Source organism: Curcuma longa, unplaced genomic scaffold, assembly GCF_044706935.1.
Source record: "Curcuma longa cultivar G26 ecotype Majalengka, Jawa Barat unplaced genomic scaffold, ITB_CL_G26_1.1 contig_21530, whole genome shotgun sequence".
Taxonomy (NCBI): Eukaryota; Viridiplantae; Streptophyta; class Magnoliopsida; order Zingiberales; family Zingiberaceae; genus Curcuma; species Curcuma longa.
In genome coordinates, this window is record NW_027431668.1 from 6,761 (window position 1) to 27,802 (window position 21,042).

Sequence of the window (21,042 nt, forward strand, 5' to 3'; positions counted from 1 at the left end):
ACTACAATGGAGCCCTTTCTTCTCTTGCAAGGGTGGCTATTTATAGCCTCTAAGAGAAAGATGAAGAGTCTTCATCCATTAATTATAAAGAAAATCAAGAGTCTTCCATTAATATAATATTAATAACAAAAATGAAAAGTCTTCATTAATATAAAATTAATAAAGAGTCTTTCATTAATATAGGAAAATGAAAAGTTTTAATGAAAGAAAAATAAAAAGAAAATGAAAAAAATCTTTATTAATATAAGATTAATAAAGAAAAACTTCATTAATGGAAAAGGAGGAAGAGTTTTAGATTTTAATAATTCTCTAAGAATCATCATGATTCAAATTTTCTTTTTTTTTAGATCAAATAAAATTATATTTGATCTTGATCCATTCTAGCTTCCAATATTTCAGAATTAATTAATAATCTAATTAATTCTTATTCAGAAATAATAAATTGATTAATTTTAGTATCCACCAAAATAATCAATTATATATATTGTTCATGTCTATGTGCTATGCGTGCGACCCTCTAGGTTTTATACACGAAGGCAGTGTAAATCCATACACAGACTAAGGTAACCGTCTAGCAACAGTTTTTAGCCACCCAACGTGATAAAATATTAGTTATAAACTAAAACCACCATGAACCGATTACTGTGTAATTCAATCTCTTCATCTAGACTACATCCCAATTAATTTAGTGCACTATGCATCATCACCAATTAATTGTTTTACTTGATTTCCAAGATATAATAGACTCCTCTAGAATGATAAACCATTCCACCATGGCCATGGATTTCGAGTCACTAATATCTCTATCAAGCGGCCAGGATGTTAACCCCCTAATCTAAGAGAGCGATGAATCCTCTATTGACTCAACACTATTCTCTCTACACTTTGTCGTATACCCAATAACCGTATGAATCATAATCCGATTAAAGATTACTTTTAACGGCATCAAAGTATATAACTCCATGCATAGAATAAATGAAGATCTCAAGTCAAAAGATCAGTTACACTCGTTCATAAGAGGATTGACCAATGATGCTTAATATGTGGTCTCCTCTTGAGCGGGTCGTGTCCAGTGTACCTCTAACTTGAGGCACCCCCAAGTACAACTTGGATATCCATCCCTCGGTCTATCTCGACCTAGTCATACTCAGCGTTGATCTAGATATCTATGCCCCCTCTAGATATTTATCTGATCAAGGACTATTTACAGATTAATATAACCATTAATCCGTGGGACTTTATCATCAATCACATACGTACAGAAGAAAAGTAAATGATTAACGATAAATACTTAACTTTATAAAATAATTATCCACAAATACATAAGAGTGTCTTGGCACATAGGTGCACACACTAACAGCCAACCCAGTCCTCCATACCTATTAGACTTTTGCTCAACATCTGACCGTCGGGCCCCATGACTTCCACTGTTAAACGTCCGGTCCTCCAGACCTACCTACACTTTCCTGCTTAATTGGTGCTTTGATCTGCCAAGTCTTCCTGCTCAATCCTCTTGATCACGACTTACCTGTTCAGTCCTCCAGACTAGGACTTGCCTGCTTAGTCCTCCAAACAAGGACTTCCTTTGCTCAGTCACAATTAGAACTTTTCTGTGCTACCTGCACACTCAGTTCAGTTCATTAGTAAACTTTACAAGCTTAAATTGAATCCTTTGCTATTATCAAAATCATGGTTCGATTATATGGTGTTTCCTACACCAATAATCTTTCTTTTTTTTATTATGACAATCAAAATTAAGGATAAACTTCCTTTAAAAATAATGTTATAAAAAATTTCTTAAATCATGAAACAATTCTGACTCTCTCTTAACTCAGTATCTCCTATTGAAATTAAGGTATGCTTAAAAATTAAAAAAAAAACTTTTATCTCTCCCTCTTAACTTGACATGGTTCTTTCAATTTATCAATTTAGGTCTGAAAATTATCCAAGTAACACTTAGTGTTTTTAGATTTTAAAAATATTTTTTCAAAAATACTTTGCTTGTAAAATGCTTTTAATTGTGCTTCTCTTAAAAAAAATTAAAATTTTAAAACTTTGAACATTTTTCAAGGAAAGCAATTTTATAGAAAAATTTAACACAAATTATTTTAACTTTAAAATCTTTAACACAAATTTTAACTTTGAAATTATGTTTCTCCTCTCCCTTTTGACATAATCAAAAACAACTATTGAGGGATTTCTTTAAAAACTTTTGCAAAAAATTTTAAAAACTTCAATCAAAATAAATTTTGGATTTGAGTCCAAGCATGATGTCTATATATACTATATTTAAAATAATTAGATAAATTTTTTTCCTTAGTCACATGTCTAACTCATTATTACTAGCTTACTATCAGAAGATAGCAATTTTCACTAAGTTAGTCAAGTTAAGTATTTTTTTAGTTAGTCTTTTACTATGAATGAACACTTAACTTGATCCTTATATGTATGTATTTTTAGCCCAGATTTATTTTGATACACTGACATAAGCATAAAAAATTCAGACTTTTACCCTATGCATCTTACACCATTTTAGATTTCACAATACACAAATAAGTTAGATCTAATGTGCTTTGTGAGATGCGGTTAGCAGGTGTATGATTTTTACTAGAATTACCTAGGCTAAGTTCAGATTTTCTTTAATTTTTAAAATCATAATTTTGAAAATAAATTTTTCTAAAAATAAGTTTTTTAAAAAATCATAGGTAAATAATTTTAAAATTTTTTGAAAATATAAGTAAAAAATAGATTTAAAAAATCATGACTTTTGAAAATGTTTAATAGAAGGATAATTTTAAAATTTTGAAACTTAATCTACTAAGCGCATTCCTAATTATCTTCTAAATATGCTAAACTCATATTCAGGGAGGGATTTCATAAAGATGTCGGCTATGTTTGATTTTGATTCAGCATAGTCAAGTACAATTTCTCCCTTAGCAACATGTCCCTAACAAAATGATGTTTGATTTCTATATGTTTGGTTCTAGAGTGATGAATTAGCTTCTTAGTTAAGTTGATTGAACTAATGTTGTCAATTAAAATTTTAGTATTGTGGTAATTTAGGTTAATGTCCTTTAATGTTGCATCATTCAAAATAATTATGGAACACATTTTCTCATTATTATGTACTCTGCTTCAGTAGTAGATAGAGCAATATATTATTATTTTCTACACTTGTACTTTTTTTAATCTAGTTTACAACTAGTATAATTTACAGTCAGAGTTCCCTACTAATTCAAAGTTAGTAGTCCTAGGGTGCCACATTCTTACACTAGTATTCCCTTGACATATTTAAGAATTCTTTTTACTAATGTGAGGTGGGATTCCTTAGTATTTGATTGATATCTAATACGCACATCAACTGCAAATAAAATATCAGGTCAACTTACAGTTTAGTATAGTAGACTACCTATTATACTCCTATAGTATTTTAAGTTTACTTATTTTCCTTTCTAGGTCGCTATCAATACTTATGTTTATTGCTATGAGTGTTTTTATTTCTTTTTTATTTTTTATGCTAAAATTTTTAATTAACTCTTTAGCATATTTAGTTTGATAAATGTAGTTACCATCTTTAGTCTATTTTATTTGTAATCCTAAGAAAAAATGTAACTCACCTACCAACTCATTTCGAACTTATTTTTTATTAGTTCAACAAATTTATTTAAGATTTAGTGTTAGTTGAACTGAAAATGATATCATAGATTTGGGCTATGAAGAAAGTCCGTTTTTATGATTTTAACAAAAATGAAGGGTCAATTTGTCCTTGATTCCTTTAGACTAGGTATGTTGATAGTCTTTCATACCATGTCCTAAGTATGTGTTTGAAGTCGTATAAGGTTTTCTTGAATTTGAAGACATAATTTGGATGATCTTTATCTTCAAACCTAGGTAGTTGATGTATATAGATTTCTTCTTTAATGAACCTGTTCAAGAATGTAGACTTTACGTTCATTTGATAGAGCTTGAATTCTTTGTGAGCCACATAGGCTAATAACATTCTGATGGATTCAAGTCTAGCTACGGGTGCATATGTTTTATCGTAGTTTAGTCGCTCTACTTGGCTAAACCCCTTATCTACTAGTTTAACTTTGTTTCTCACAACTTTCCCTTTTTCATCTATTTTATTCCTAAATACCCATTTAGTTTCTATGATAGATTTGTTGTTTGACATGAAAACTAAGTCCCATACTTGATTTCGTTTAAATTGCACTAGTTCCTCTTGCATTACTATTATTCAATAAGGGTCAAGTAGGGCTTTTTCTATAGTCTTTGGTTTAATATTGGATATTAGTACTATTTAGCTTAGATTTCTATAGGATAACCTAGTTCGAACTTCTAGGTTAGGATCACCTAATATTTGATCAGATGGGCGATTGACTCTTAATCTAGGTGCCCGTGTGATATTTGGTTCAGTTAAATTTGGGTCAGTTCTATCTTCTCATTTGATTATGTTTAAGTTAGGTTGAATTTCCTCTTCTTCTTGGTTTTGTGGATTATTAAGTTGTTCATTAGGTTGATTATTATTACTTTCTTCATCAAATATTATATTTATAGTTCCTTCAACTTTTAGGGTATCCTTGTTATAGATCTTATATGCCCTACTGGTTGTAGAATAACTTAATTAGAATATTCTCTTAGTGATTTTGGGTGTAAATTTTTTTAAGTAGTCTTTTATGTTTAGTATGTGTATTTTATATCCAAATACTTTTAGGTAATTTAAATTAGATATTTTATTATAATATATTTTATAGGAGGTTTTATTATGATATTTATTAATTAATATCCTATTTTGAATATAGCAGGCTGTGCTTATTGTCTCAGTCCAGAATTGGTTGATTAGTTTGTATTCATTTAACATTGTCCTAGCTACTTCTTGTAGAGTTCTATTTTTCCTTTCTACTATTCCATTCTATTATGGGGTTTTAGGACATGAAAACTCATGGTGGTATCCATTAACTTGATACAATTTATTAAACTTAGCATTTTTAAACTCTCCATCAAGGTCACTCTATATTCTTTTAATTTTTATATCCTGTTCATTTTCTATTAGTTTGCATAAATTGGTAAATTTTTTAAAAGTTTCATCTTTAATTTTTAAGAATTTTACCCAAGTGAACCTAGAGTAATCATCAATTATTACTAAACAGTATTAGTTTTCGCTTAGTGGCTTAGCCCCATGTGAATCAAAGAGGTCTAAGTATAGTAGTTTGAGGATTGAATTTGTTTAATTTAAATTAGTTACTTTGTGAGTTGATTTTGTAGGACGTGTAGGTCCCCAAGGATGTCTGTATCTCCACAATGACATGATATTGTCCACTTTGGGCCTAAGCCCTCATGGCTTTGCTCTTGGGCTCTCCCAAAAGGCCTCATACCAATGGAGATATCTTCCATCCTTTTAAACCCATGATCTTTTCCATGTGTTATAGATGTGAGACTATGTTTGCACCTTTGCAACCCAACAATCCCCCCCTCAAACAAAGGACCACATGCCCCCCTCAAACGGAAAGTCTCCGTTTGATGTCTGAATCCTCGACCTACCAGGACTTCCTGCCCAGCCGCAACCAGGACTTCCTGCCTCTCGGTCCACTCGACCTACTAGGACTTCCTGGCCAGCCGCAACCAGGACTTCCTGCCTCTCGGTCCACCCTGACATACTAGGACTTCTTGCCCAGCTGCAACCAGGACTTCATGCCCCTCGGTCTACCCGACCTACTAGGACTTTCTACCCAGCCGCAACCAGGACTTCCTGCCCCTCGGTCTACCCGACCTACTAGGACTTCCTGCCCGGTGTCTGGTCCTTCTTGATTCAAACACGGGAGCCCCCACTTCCTTTGTTTTAAGGTTCAACCCACATGGTTAGATCCGGATCATGGCTCATCCGGCGGTTAGTCCGGTGAAGAGCGGCCTCGCTCTGATACCAATTGTAGGGTCCCCAAGGATGTCTGTATCTCCACAATGACATGATATTGTCCACTTTGGGCCTAAGCCCTCATGACTTTGCTCTTGGGCTCTCCCCAAAAGGCCTCATGCCAATGGAGATATCTTCCATCCTTTTAAACCCATGATCTTTTCCATATGTTATAGATGTGGGACTATGTTTGCACCTTTGCAACCCAACAAATCGGTGGGCGCATTAGAAGGTCGTATGGTTCACTATAAAGAAGGGGCAATAAACCAATATGGTGTGGATGTTTCAGCGGTAACAATTGCCCTGAAATAAAAATCCAATCGAAAAAAAGAAGCGATACCTTTCAGTGGAGAAACAACCGTTTTACTTCTCTTTGCGTTCCTTGCTTCCACCACTGGTTTGCAACTTCCTTTGGCTTCGGAACAGTTGACCCTTGTGAGGTACTGATCCTTGAGATTAGAAATTAGTGTCAAGCTTTGGAGGAGGTTCTTTGGCTGGTGGTAACAAGAAACCCTAACAAAAGTAGGCGGCACCAACTTGAGAAGGGGGGTTGCTTGGGCAGCAACAAGAGGAGAATAGAAGGAGTTTGTGTTGGATTTTTAAAATCTAACCATTACCTTTTTAATTCCTGTAAATAATTCTTCATAAGAGATATATTTATATGTATTTAACAGAAAATATTTTGTTAAGAAATATTAACAAAATATGTTAAACTAAACCCCTATCTTTTAGCTTCAAATTTGGTTCAAAACCAAACCGGGGCGCTTGGGCGGCAAAGAGGAAGAGGGGCTATGATTTTAAATAAAAAAATTAGATTTTAAACCTTATAAATAACTTTTCATAAGAGTTATATTTATATACCTCTAACGGATTTGGTTCGCTAACCAAAAACCCACATCTATTAACCCAAAAGTCCAAACCGCTAAATTTAAGTTTGGTTCACAACCAAACCGTATTGGTTCAAAACCAAACCATCTTTAATTAAAATCAAACCAATTTAGTTTATAATTAAATCAAAGAGGATCCACTTTGTCTTCAAAAGACGTGACCCATCTACACTTACTTTCTAGCAAAATATCTTCCATATTTATCTTTCGTTTAGTTCAACTAGACTCAATCTCTCTTGATCTAAGAATTCAATTCTCAAATTTATTTTATGTCTCTTGAAAAAATTCGTAGTGCGTGTAACCTTTTAGGTTCCCAGTTTATGTTGGCTGCCTATAATTAACTATTAATTATAGATCGATCATGAGTGGTACCTAGTTATACATCATGACCTCTAATTAATCAAAAAATTATAGTTGATTCTAGAACTATTTCTGAACATTTCAATAGCATGGTTAAACGTGTCTCTGTTCCTTTCACCATTTTATATCCGCTTAGTTTAAGACATGATCTATGTGTCAGTCCCCATTAGGCTGACTACACCACACCTAGCCCAAACTGTATTTTCTTGTCTTGTGGATTCAAGTTACTCAAAACAATTGTCAAGACGACCATCCTCTTGACATGTTATTATTTTGGCCAAAGACTTGCGAGTAACAATCTTGACAAATGACCATAAGATATACGTCTTATAATTAAAGGAGTGGTGAATCCTCCGTTGGCTATTCAAATACCTTCGAACTCTTCGGCTTATACTCAATCATCCCGGGTCCACACTTCCATAGAGACGCTTGTTTAAAATGTCAAAGTATAAATCTCCATAAGTAAGATGACTTGAATACCTCAAATCAGATGATACTCGCACTCGAGATGCAATGAGATCTTCATAGACATTCATAGAACCACATGAAATCTTATGGCAGGTCATTTCCAATGAACTAGTTATCCTTAATTAGCATCTATATGTTAACTCTCAACATCTCAATATTTTCAGTCAGTAAAGATCGGCTGCTTGGCAAAATTAAAGAGTCTAACATATGTTAGTCTCACAGAATTGATGTTGTCCAATCTCATTAATTCATCGACTAGGGAATATTTCAATACGTACATAATTATATATGTAGAGATACACACTAATTGTGATCCAATCTCAATTTCTTTCATGCTATGTATTGTATTGTGGACATCAGTAATTGAGTTTAAAATCAAATCAAATACATAAAAAATATATATTCAAATAGTATTTTTTTAATCAAATAAATAGTATAATATGATGATTGTCTTACGATACCTCTGAAATATATCATTTTATTACCACTCCATGTTCATCAATGCTTGTGCTACCCAACTTATATTGTAATCTCCTTAAATTAACAACAATCATATCTCATATCAATTTGTTCAACTCTTAGTTGCGTAAATAGATTAAGAATCAAATATTCATCAAAGAATGAAGACACAACACTCAACATGCTCACGATTATATAGTTCGTCGTGTGCGTACCAATATATGCACTTTGGAATAAATCCTCCGACACAAAGGTGATGTAAGACATTATTGAAAGCATTTGTGATACATCATAATCAAACTAAAGAAAGCATCATAGGATCTAGTTATCATCATTTATAAGGTTTCCATTGAAAATGACATGCAATGGCAAGCTATGGACCGACTTGAATCTAATGTTAAAATCATTGTTCCTTACTTGTCGCCGATTGAAATTCCTGCAAGCACAGTGGAATGCTCTTATACATGAATGAGCGATAACCAAAATTCTCATCTCAATGAGGGAGAGTCAAGGAGGAAGAAGAAGGAAGTAGATTTCAGCATGTCTAATTGAAATCAAATTTTCTCTTCTTATATCTAGGTCCATCTTTTAGGAGATTATCCACTATAAAGTTTATTACCCGTTAACAACTCATTAATATTAACAAACCAAGTGATTAGATCTACACATACAATTCACATCCAATAGTATAAACTATCTTTTGCATTAAGTATTAGATCATTTAATTAGGTTTAATTCCTTAATGACAATTATTGTGGGTTGTTAATTGAGTATTAGCCCACCAAAGTAAATATTTAATCCTTCAATTATCTCTACTTTAATCACTAATGTTATGTGTGTGTGTGATATTCAAGGTAATGCCCTCCCCGTCGTGGTCAATTGTAACTTTTCAATTTACCTCCTCACAGATGATCGTAAGGCCAACTATGTGGGGTCACTGAGGTGGCTATTTCCATGGGATCGCTGGGTAGCTATTTCCACATTTGTTGGTTACGACGTATGATTTTGACAAAGCCAAAAATCAATGTAATTTCTATTTTTTTATCAGCCTTCTGGATCTTTATGTTCGAATATTCAAAGAACAAATGGATTAAACTAAGTGTTAGAAGTGTCATAGATTGATACATGTGAAAACTTATTTCATGAATTTCTTTTATTGTATTAAATTAAAAATAAATATTAATCATTTTATATATAGTATTTAATCAATAAATAAGTTACTAAATTTAAGCAAGCCAAAGAAAAGATATATAATGGGCATTAATTATTTTCTTTCATGCTTATTTTAGTCTTAACGAATGAATTCCCCAAGAAAGATGGATAACCAATCCTTCACCTTCTATTTTATTACTTATAATTACCATCTTCTTCTTCTTCCCTCGTACCATCGCCTGCCTTGGGCTCTCCATTTCGGGGACATGGAGACCTTTGGTCTACCTTTCCTCTTGTTCCTCCTCCTCTCCATCATCGCCTGCTGTAATTCACACGCCCTCGCTCTCACTGACGCCGAAGTCGCCTTCATCGCTCGTCGGCAACTCCTCAGCCTCTCCAAGAACGTCGATCTTTCCGACGACTTTGAATTCGACGTGAAAGTCGACTACCAATTCACCAACCCTCGCATTCGACGTGCCTACATCGCCCTTCAAGCTTGGCGTCACGCCATGTACTCCGACCCCTCGAATGTCACCGGCGACTGGGTCGGCCCCGACGTGTGCAACTACACCGGCGTGTTCTGTGCCAAAGCGCTCGACGACGCTTCCGTCGACGTCGTCGCCGGCATCGACATCAACGGCGCCGACATCGCCGGCTATCTTCCAAACGAGCTCGGCTTGCTCACAGACATGGCGCTCTTCCACATCAACTCCAATCGATTCTGCGGAATCATTCCCAAGAGCTTCTCGAGGCTGTTGCTCCTTTACGAGATCGACGTGAGCAACAATCGCTTCGTCGGGCCATTCCCGATGGTGCTCGTCGGCTTGCCGTCGTTGAGGTACCTCGACCTTCGTTACAACGACTTCGAGGGTCCCTTGCCGTCGGAGCTCTTCGACAAGCAACTCGACGCCATCTTCTTAAACAACAACAGGTTCACCTCCGGCATTCCTGAGAATTTCGGCAATTCGACGGCGTCGATCATCGTTTTGGCCAACAACGAGCTCGGGGGATGCATCCCGAGCAGCACAGGAAGGATGGGAGCCACTCTCAACGAGTTGATCTTGATGAACAACGAGCTCGTTGGTTGCTTGCCCATGGAGATCGGGCTCCTCGGCAATGCGACTGTGTTCGATGCGAGTTGGAATTCACTGGTGGGCGTGCTTCCGATCAGCTTTACGGGGTTGAACAAAGTGGAACAACTGGATGTATCGCACAATGTGCTTACGGGGGAAGTGTCGAAGAGTCTCTGTCGCTTGCCTAGCCTCACTAATTTCACCTTCTCCGACAACTACTTCAATGGGGAAGACGACGAGTGCGTGGCATCGTCGAAAACTGATGACAATGTCTTGTTCGATGATGGAAGCAATTGCCTTGAGAATAGGCCAGGACAGAGGCAAGCAGAGGCCTGTTCGGCTGTGGTGAATCACCAAGTGGATTGTGGCAAGCAAAAGTGTGGTGGTGGGTCTTCTTCTTCTTCATCGACTAGTACTCCATCGTCGTCGTCATCGTCGTCGACTAGCACTCCATCGTCGTCGTCGTCGTCGACACCTTCACCTTCGCAACCATCATCAAGGCCGCCATCATCATCAACACCTACACCTAGTTCTCCATCTTCAACAGTGTCAGTGCCAGCACCTTATGATAGATCACCAGTGGAGCGATTTCGGTCACCACCTCCGCCTGCAGGGTCATCGCCGGAGACACCAACAGCAAAACCAGAGAACACACCGCCACAATCATCCCCCTCACAGACTACTACTACTACTCCAGTGAACTCTCCATCAACAGTACCAGTGGTGGATTCATCACCTCCATTAGTGACTAAATCTCCGTCTCCTTCAGCAAACACAACACCACCAGCTCCTTCAATTTCATCTCCACCGCCAACGATGGACTCACCGGCTCCTTCGGTACAATCACCTCCGTCACAATCTCCAATACAGTCACCTCCACCATCATCTCCAGGACAGTCACCTCCATCGTCATCTCCAATGCAATCACCCCCATCGTCGTCTCCAACACAATCACCTCCACCTCCTGTGTTCTCATCACCACCACCTCCGGTACAATCATCATGCACTCACCACCACCTCCGGTACAATCTCCAATACAGTCACCTCCACCATCATCTCCAGGACAGTCACCTCCATCGTCATCTCCAACACAATCACCTCCACCTCTGGTGTTTTCATCACCACCTTCGGTACAATCATCTCCACCTCCAGTGCACTCACCACCACCTCCGGTACAATCTCCTCCACCTCCAGTGCACTCACCGCCGCCTCCGGTACAATCTCCTCCGCCGCCACCCGTGCAGTCACCACCTCCTCAGTACAATCTCCTCCGCCACCAGTGCAGTCACCACCTCCTCCAGCACAATCTCCTCCTCCAGTACAATCTCCTCCGCCACCAGTGCAGTCGTCACCACCTCCTCCAGTACAATCTCCTCCTCCTCCAGTGTACTCACCGCCTCCACCGACTCAATCACCACCACCACCACCACCACCAATTCAGTCTCCTCCACCACCAGCGTACTCACCACCTCCTCTAGTCCAATCACCACCTCCACCGCCACCAACACAACCTCCCCCACCGCCACCTGCTTTCTCACCACCACCACCACCACCACCAGTGAACTCTCCTCCACCACCGATAGCATCCCCACCTCCACCCGTGTTCTCACCTCCACCTCCTGTCTTCTCTCCACCACCACCACCAACAGCAACCTAACACCAACACCAACTTCTTCATCTCTTTCACCTCCCGACCAATCTCCAGCAGAGTCCCCAGAAGAGGTTCATATCTTACCACCAGTGGGTGGGTTGAGCTACGCATCACCACCTCCACCAATCTTCAAGGGCTACTAAATTTAATCACTAGCAATTTCATGTAACACAAGGAGGACAAATCGACCATGCCAAATTGTATTACTACCACATTTTATCATATATATATGCATGTAATGTATTTATTTATTTATTTATTTTTACATATTTCAATGTCTCTAAGAATGCAAGATTATTTTTCTTCAAAGGAAGAATTTTAAGAAGCCAAATTTCCTAGACTTAGGTTTGTGGATGAGATTTATGTTTTCATGACAATGGTAGACGTATACAACACTGCAATCTCCTTTCAAAGATTTTCCTTGAGCCCAATTTTCTTCTTCTATCAAGATAATTGCTTGACCTTCCTAAAACAATAAACAATAGATAAAATACCCATGTAGGTCTCATCAAGTGGTAAACATTTAGAAAAATAATAAGTGAGTTTAAATTTTAAAATGGAATAAATATTTTAGAGGTGGAGTATGTAAAATTATATTCTAAAATAATAAGTGAATTAGAGAAGATTGTCTATCTTTAAAATTAATAAACGAAACTTAGACAAACTAAAAAAATTCAGTTCATGTGTTGTTCATGACAATGGGAGACTGTACAAACTTCGTTCAAAGATTTTCCTTGAGCCTAATTTTCTTCGTTTGCCAAGACAATTGCATGACCTTCCTAAAAAACAAACAATAGATAAAATATCCATATAGATGCAACGACAAATTCTCAATCGACGCATGTAAAATTTGAGAATGTCCAAAAAAAACACACTTGATTTTTGTTTTTCTCAAAAGATGTACATAATTTTCATTTTACCCCTCTGCCGACAATTAACCTTTTCTCTTTTATTTTCTCGCTCTTCCTTACATGCAACATTTCTTCACTTCTCTCTCTTTCTTTTCTTTTCCTTTTCCATACAACATCTTTTCTTTTAAATTAAATTAAATTTTAATTTTAACTATAATAGATAATTCTTAAATTTATTTATTTTTATTTTTAAACTTTAATAAACAAAATTAAGAAATATAAAAGAAGTTAATAAAATATTATATATATATAATATCTAATTATAAAAGAATAAAAAATAATAATAATAATTAGAGCTGATTTTATTAATAAATACAATAAAATAAAAAATGATTTTAATATTGATTTTTAAAAATCAGTATCACAACTTAAATACAATATCATTGTGGTGTTGGTTTCTAAATCACAATGATGTTGATCTTCATAAATCAACACCATAGTATTGATTCTTCTCATATACTATGATATTAATTTTCGAAGATTAGCATCATCAAGGTCTTCGAAAATCAACACACTAAGTGGTTGAAAGTTTCAATTTATTTTGAGTATTATTGAGAAGATTTTAAAATAGTAAATCAGGACTTATTTAGACTCAAGTTCACCTAATAAATCCACAGAAGTTGGAATGAGTTTGATCAAAACTATCTAGGTCCATCAATGAATTTTGAATTCAAGTCATCGAATTTATACGACTTGGATTTCTGAAATTTTAGAACAAGCAGCTAGTCAATACACACTCCACCATAGACCAGACTCAAAAGAATCAGAATTAATGAACACCATCTCATGCTATTCAGTATCTAAATAAATGACATGCAAGTGCACCACTAACAGCCCACAGTTTGGCACAAAGCAATCAAACAGCATACCTAACTTTCATTTGATTAGATGAAGACCCTAATTCCTGTGCAAAAGGATTAGGATTCCTGTATGTTTAAGCACTTTGTATCCTATTAATATTATGCTAATTCCTCCTATGTTTTTCAAAAGACAAGAAAGGGAAGGCCTGGCCTGGCCATGCTTATCTTTAACTTTAAGGTTGCAGCAGAAACAGAATCAAAGGGCAGTGAAAGAGGAGGGGCGTGGGGGAGGGCGACGAAGGTGCGTGCAAAACCTTGCCACGTTGCCTTTTGCTTTATCTCCTTCCTTTATGTACACCAAAAGCTTGCATATCACTCGAACGTGGGAGAATCACCTTAACTGGCACAAGAATGATCACTGTGTTTTACAGCTTAATCATGGATCATTTAAATACTAAAACTTTTACTTACACTTCCCTGGCTCCCCAGCCGTAAATCTTAAGAATCAACACCTTTTTCTTTTGAATAAGAGAGATTGAATTATTATGCCAATCTACTTTCCATTTTTTTCTCTTTGTTTCGCCTTTTTCTCTGTTTCTGCTGCGAGCCATGGTGGAATCCTCCACCTTTCTTTAGTTCCTTCACTGAAAGAGATGCAGGAGAATCCAACTTCCATGGCCAATCTGGGAGTGGGTGAGCTTTGAACAGAGGTGGGGAGTAGGCAGTATCCAATTCTTATGCAAAGTGGTGAAATTCGTCACCTTAGCGGTCCCACATGATCGGTCCCACGATAATTTGTGAGGAGGTAAATCGAGCTAGCGGCCCCACATAATCGGCCCCACGACCATTTGTGAGGAGGTAAATCGAGAAACTGCAGTTGGTCACGACGCAGGAGGGTATTACCTGACTTCGCCAGGATTTGAACACTTGTCCTCTTCTGCAAGTCTACTGCGTCGTAACCAACTCAGCTATATCTCGGAAGCGAGTAGGCAGTATCCAAGCTTTTATATTTTGTTGAGTGTTTTTTTTTATAATTCGTTCGCATGAAAATTTTTCATCGATCATCAAAATAAATTCAAAAACGCACACGGCTCCACGCTCAACAGTTAGTGTTTCAGATTTTTTCTTCCACTTAAGAAAAATATCCCACCGTGTGTTATAGTTGAGATTCAAATTGTACATCTCTTTAAATAAAAATAAAAAAGATATTTTATTTTTAGAATACCCTTTAATTCAATATTTTTTATTATTATAATATATAGAAGCTATCGAATATCTACTCTAATATTATATTTTATTTTTAACGTTATTATAACAGCTACAATTATAAAAGTTATTCTATAACTATTACAATATATAACATATAATACAATACTATTATATTGTTGTAATAGTTATTTAATAATTTTTTATAATTATTTTAATACAATTTTAATAATTTTGATTTAATTAATAAAAAAATATTTTGATATGATATCCTTTTAATTTTTTTAATGTTTTTTTAATAATTTGTATAATTTGAGATGTCTTTTTTATTTATTTTTTTCCCATAAAACATATTGTCTATGATCATTAAAAAAAACATTCTCGAAGAAGAGTAGTAGGAATTGACATGTCTCAAATTGGAATGGACACAAACTACCTCCCAATATAGGGAAAATTTCTAAAAGACTTCACAAAGTTGGCGTGACTTTGAATGGTTATGGCCATTCATTTGAATGTGGAGAAAGATGACAAAAGTAAAGCATAGTCTACTCTTCAAATCAATTAATTAGGAAGATGATCGATCTGATTTCATAAAATTTGTTTTATTAATTATTAGGATATCGAACTGTGACACTCTAAGTTTCTCCCAAATAATAGCCCGAGGAGCTAGAGGATAGTACTTTTGCTTGTTGAACATGTTGAGACACTGGGAAATTTCTCATAAAATGGAGTGAGTGCATATCATGCCAAACCTATAAAGATCTATCTTCGTCCCCGGGGCAATGGTGCAACGGTAGGACATCCGGGTTGTGACCTAGGGACCCGCGGTTTGATCCCGAGCTACGACGTATTTGTAAGAATTTTTTTCCAAATGGGGAACGCAATCAAAGGATGCTGGGCATCTGGATTGGCCGCCGTATGCGCTTCCCGATTTACCCTGGTGGTCGGTGGGAAACTTCCGTGGGACCGGGTCGGCCACCCCCAGGGATTGAGTCCATGAGACTGACTGAGATTTATCATTTTTTTATAAAGATCTATCTTCAATGCATTATGTATGATTAACAATGGCCTAACTAAAGGGGGAATAAATAGAGATAGAGCTTGATTATCAACATTAGAATATGCTAGTGTACGACAATTTATTAATGTAATTACAATAGCCCAAGTAATATAAAATATGTGTATAGAAGAGAAAACTAAACATATAATAACATAAAATTTTACTCTTCAACTCCATGGCTATGATGTATTTGGTGCATCATTGATGCAGGAATATCTAGCAGCACAATTAATTTATATCCTCTAACATAGTTATATTACTCTTCAAACTATGATGAGAAGAGCTTGAGGTTACCAACCTCCCTTTTAGAACAAGAAGAAGTTTTTGATTTAATAATATTTTTAGTGAAGCCGTTTACTTTTCTATCTCTGGGTATTATTTCGAATTAATAAGTTTTAGAAGATTATTTCTGTCGTTCGCAGTTGAACCAACGAATTCAATATTGTTCGTAGGATAACCGCTATCCTATTCAGCGTCAATCATAAACTCTAAATACTATTATATTATTTATCAATTTAGTCAAAATTATTTTAAATTAATCAAATTTATTTTAAAATAATTGTATTAGCTACCAACAATGTTGGATCAACTACATTTTACGAATAAAATTCGTGATGAGACGCTCTTTCACTTTTTTTAAAAAAAATCCTTTTAATAATTTGTATAATTTGGAATGTCATTTTTTTTTTACCCAAGAAAAATAAAAGTAAACATTTGTTTTAGAAAATTTACTCCTAAAACTATGCTCATCATGTTAGAACTCCTTGTATATGTTAAAGATGTTTAGACAAAATTTCTAGTCATCAAACATAGATTAAGTTCCACCTTTGTGCTAGAACAACAAAAGCAGCCACCAAAGGATCCATTTGCTAAACCAGCAATAATTGAGCACAATTCCCTCCAACACTCCCAAAGAATCCAATCCTCCTTTATCCAAAGGCCAAGCAGCCAGCAAAAACAAACATAAACAAGGACACCTCCCTCTCTCTTTACTCCTTTCTGCTTTTCCACCTCTCTCTCATCCCTCTCCCACCTCTTTTCTGCCCTCCCAACGCAGCAGCCAAGCCATGGAATGAGTGGACTCACACTCTCGCCAGACACTGACACCCAAATCAGCTCCCTGATTTCGAATTACTCTGTCTTCACCAGGCCATGCATGCTCTCTTTGCACCCATGTCATGCTCCATGATGAGCTCCCCAGCATCATAATGGCCCCCCCCATTCAACATTCTCATTGTTCTCAGTCATCTCCCCCTCAGTCATGATGGCATGGCATGGCATGGCACATCGGCACCTGAGCCTGAGGCCTCATCCATGATGCCCATCCCCTCTTGATCACATATAACACACCCCGTCCTTTTGCTGTGTGCTGCTCCCTCTGCTGCTCCCTCCCTACCTACGATGGCTTCGAGCTGCTGCTGCTGCCTCTTCTGCTTCTTCTTCTTCTTCTCCTTCTTGTTCTCTGCTTCCTTCTCCTTCGAGCCACTTAACATGGAAGGTATTCCCTGGTTTTAGTCTATCGTAGTCGTCTGTGCCTCTTTTCGACTGATTTGTGTGGGTTTGTTGTCGTCGTCCTTTCTAGTGGAGGCTTTGATTGGTATTCGAAACGATTTGCACGACCCTCATGGGGTTTTGAGCAACTGGGATGAAGACTCTGTGGATCCCTGTAGCTGGGCGATGATCACTTGTTCTTCAGACAACCATGTTATTGGCCTGTGAGTCTTCCCCCTCTCTTCCGTCCCATTCAGCAGAAGCTAAATTCAGCAATTTTTTTCCATGTTTTCTCTTGCAGGGGAGCGCCGAGCCAGAATCTTTCGGGAGTACTCTCTGGGCGGATAGGGAACCTCACCAATCTCCAACAAGTGTGAGCGATGTTTGCAGAGCTTCGTCTATGGCGCAGGACTTTGTGCTCCTCAACTCTGCTCTACTCTTTCTTTCTATTTTTTTCAGGCTGTTGCAGAACAACAACATCTCCGGCGAGCTACCGGCGGAGTTAGGCCTGCTCTCGAAGCTGCAGTCTTTGGACCTGTCCAACAACCATTTCTCCGGCGGCGTCCCAGACTCCTTGGGCCACCTCGCCAGCCTTCGATATCTGTGAGACATACAACACGTCTTAATCCTTAACATGCCATCGAAAGAATACAAGGAGATCTCCACAAGAATCCAAATCAAGCATGCTTCTGCGGGTCTTTTGATGCTCTCGACTTGTTGCCGTTAAATTTCTAATCTCTCTCCTCGATCCTCTCCGCAGGAGGCTAAACAACAACACCCTGTCCGGACCCTTCCCCGCGTCGCTGTCCAAAATCACGCAGCTCTCCTTCTTGTGAGCAGCCGCAATGGCGTTCTTCTTTTTTTTTTTCTTTTCTTCTAAACAGAAGACTTATCAAAGCTTCACTGGTTTGCAGGGACTTGTCGTACAACAATCTCACCGGACATGTTTCCGAGTTCCCATTCCCAATCAGAACTTTCAAGTAAACTTTGGATTGAAATTGAGATGTTTTCTATTGCATCTGCTTGTTGCTAAATTGTTCCTTCATCTCTCGTTTCCTCAGCATCGTCGGGAATCCATTAATATGTGGCAGCAGGACGGATGAGTGCTCGCGGACTGCCGTTCCCAGCTCCCTTCCCTTCCTCGTGGAATCATCGACTCAGAGTACTTTATTTGATCCAGTCATTTTACTTCATCGCGTAGCAAGTTTACGTTCTGAGCTACAGTTTGCTTTCCATGTCGTTTCAGAGAGATCCAAAGCGAAGAAGCTGGGCATTGCGATGGGCGTCAGTCTCGGTGGCTCCTTGCTCTTGCTCCTCGTTGCCCTGCTGCTCTTCCTTTGCCGCCGAAAGCGGCAGAAGAACCAATGGGTCCTCGGTCTCAGCGGTGAGTGCCATCCTGCATCACAAGAGATATATGGGCATGGTAGTGCAAGTGTTAGGTTTTGTCTCATGCAAACAGAGCGGGAGGAGGAAGGGGCGGCGGCGGCGGCAGGGGCAGGGCTGGGGAACCTGCGGCGCTTCACACTCAGGGAGCTTCGGACGGCGACGGAGAACTTCAGCGGCCGTAACGTGCTCGGCAAGGGTGGGTTCGGACACGTCTACAAGGGGAGGCTGCCCGACGGCACCTTGGTGGCGGTGAAGCGTCTGCGGGCCGACGCCGTCGGCTCCGGTTCCGGCGAGGCCCAATTCCGCACGGAGGTCGAGATGATCAGCCTCGCCATCCACCGCAACCTCCTCCGCCTCCTCGGCTACTGCGCCGCCGGAGGCGAACGCCTGCTCGTCTACCCCTTCATGCCCAACGGCAGCGTCGCCGCCCGCCTCCGAGGTAAAGCTCCTCCCTCCCTCGCATCCCTTATCCTACTCCGGTAATCCAACGGTTCGAGCATAATCTTGAAATATCCTGGTGCAAAGCGATTTGGAGGGGATCCGAGAGCGGGGTGTAACAACCGCGTCTTCATTTTTGTCTCGTAGTAGTCAGTTTCGGGTACCAGACCACAGAGTGCAGTTAATACAGTTCGCGTAAGAGTTAGCTCATCTCAGCCGTACGTTCTGCGATTCCCGGCCTCATCGTCGTCATCATAGCACGCCGTTCCTCTGACGCACAATTGACCAATCACACCCACATCTGTCTCCCATCTCATCTCTCCGGAACGAACGGTCATGATTTGCTTTAACTTTCGCGTTTTTCTGGTTCAGGAAAGCCGGCGCTGGACTGGAGCACGCGGAAGCGGATCGCCCTGGGCGCCGCCCGGGCTCCTCTACCTCCACGAGCAGTGCGACCCGAAGATCATCCACCGCGACGTCAAGGCGGCGAACATCCTCCTCGACGACTGCTGCGAGGCCGTCGTCGGCGACTTCGGCCTCGCCAAGCTCCTCGACCACGACGACTCCCACGTCACCACCGCCGTCCGCGGCACCGTCGGCCACATCGCCCCCGAGTACCTCTCCACCGGCCAATCCTCGGACAAGACCGACGTCTTCGGCTTCGGCACCCTCCTCCTCGAGCTGATCTCCGGCCGCCGCGTCCTCGAGTTCGGCAAGGGGCCCAGCCAGAACCAGAAGGGCGCCATGCTCGACTGGGTACGTTGATCGCCCCCATCTCCATCTCCCTGCTGTTTGAGCAACCGAAGTGTTTGTGAAAATGCCGCCTCGGGGTTGCGCGCAGGTGAGGAAGGTGTACCAAGAGAAGAAGCTGGATCTGCTGGTGGACCGCGATCTGGGGACGCACTACGACAGGATCGAGCTGGCGGAGATGGTGCAGGTGGCCCTTCTCTGCACGCAGTTCCTCCCCGCCCACCGGCCGAAGATGTCGGAGGTCGTGCGGATGCTCGAAGGCGACGGCCTGGCCGACAAATGGGAGGCCTCCATCCGGCCGCCCGTACGAATCCCGAAGAACGACGGCAGCCACGCCGACCCCAACGCGTTCTTCACCATCAATTGCGGCAACGAGGAAAACAACAGCGACGACGACGCTGCGTCCGCCGCCATGGTCGACGAGATGGAGCTTTCCGGGCCGCGGTAGGTAGAGCCGTAAATAAAGTTAGGGTTACTTTTTACTTTATTTAGGATTTATTCCACTAACACATGAGTTTAAATTGACTTTTTAGATGAATATTATTTATTAAAAAAAGAAAAATGGAGAATATATAAATATAAATATTATATATATATATATATTTCTTTTATTTTGGCTGCAATTTTTCTCCTTTTTTCACGAATAAATTCCCTGTTTTCTTTAGCTGTTTTAAAGAATCACATTCTATTACTTTGTTAAAAGGTGATGTGAAGGCCTATAATACTAATCGTGGAGTGAAATTAAAAAATATATTAACTCGAAAGTTGTCCTACTCGGATCTATCTCATTTTATAGGTTTGATGATAGTGATAAAATTAATAACTTTTTTTAAAAAATAAATAAATTTATTTAAAAATTAATAATTTATAAAAATTAATAATTGAGACAACTTTAAAAGGATAATTATTTATGAAGCGAGGATGTCTTTAGTTGAATCAGATAATTATTTATTTCTTTAATCATTGCTTTTTTAATGTCATTGCATTTTCTCATTTGGTGAGTGAAAAAGAAATTAAAAATTATATTAACCGAAAAATT

At 38.9% G+C, this 21,042-nt stretch overlaps 2 pseudogenes; both read left to right on the forward strand.

Annotated features, from left to right (window-relative positions):
• Nucleotides 1-9,503: 9,503 nt before the first annotated feature.
• Nucleotides 9,504-12,104, forward strand: LOC141817686 (uncharacterized; annotated as a pseudogene).
• Nucleotides 12,105-17,146: 5,042 nt separating this feature from the next.
• On the forward strand, nt 17,147-20,564 carry LOC141817685 (putative LRR receptor-like serine/threonine-protein kinase At2g23950; annotated as a pseudogene).
• The last annotated feature ends 478 nt before the right edge of the window (nt 20,565-21,042 follow it).